Consider the following 830-nt stretch of genomic DNA (forward strand, 5'->3'; position numbering starts at 1 on the left):
GTTCGGACAGCCGGGACTGGGGCCGTGACCGGGCCCGGGGCTTGAGCCCCGTCCGGCAGGGCCCGGTGGTGCGGGAATACCCCTCCGTCCTGCAAGCCGGCCGGGGGTCTGGGGCGCCCGGGACGGAGGGTCGACCGGGGCCCAGGGAGGCTCTTCCCGGCCTGGACTAGGGTTCGGAAAGCCGGGACTGGGGCCGGGACCGGGCCCGGGGCTTGAGCTCCGTCCGGCAGGGCCCGGTGGAGCGGGAATACCCCTCCGTCCTGCAAGCCGGACGGGGGTCCGGGGCGCCCGGGACGGAGGGTCGACTGGGGCCCAGGGAGGCTCTCCCGGGCCTGGACTAGGGTTCGGACAGCCGGGACTGGGGCCGTGACCGGGCCCGGGGCTTGAGCCCCGTCCGGCAGGGCCCGGTGGAGCGGGAATACCCCTCCGTCCTGCAAGCCGGACGGGGGTCCGGGGCGCCCGGGACGGAGGGTCGACTGGGGCCCAGGGAGGCTCTCCCGGGCCTGGACTAGGGTTCGGACAGCCGGGACTGGGGCCGTGACCGGGCCCGGGGCTTGAGCCCCGTCCGGCAGGGCCCGGTGGTGCGGGAATACCCCTCCGTCCTGCAAGCCGGCCGGGGGTCTGGGGCGCCCGGGACGGAGGGTCGACCGGGGCCCAGGGAGGCTCTTCCCGGCCTGGACTAGGGTTCAGAAAGCCGGGACCGGGGCCGGGACTGGGCCCGGGCCCGGGGCTTGAGCCCCGTCCGGCAGGGCCCGGTGGAGCGGGAATACCCCTCCGTCCTGCTAGCCGGCCGGGGGTCCGGGGCGCCCGGGACAGAGGGTCCATCAGGG

This window comes from Lissotriton vulgaris, chromosome 1_1, assembly GCF_964263255.1.
Source record: "Lissotriton vulgaris chromosome 1_1, aLisVul1.2, whole genome shotgun sequence".
Taxonomy (NCBI): domain Eukaryota; kingdom Metazoa; phylum Chordata; class Amphibia; order Caudata; family Salamandridae; genus Lissotriton; species Lissotriton vulgaris.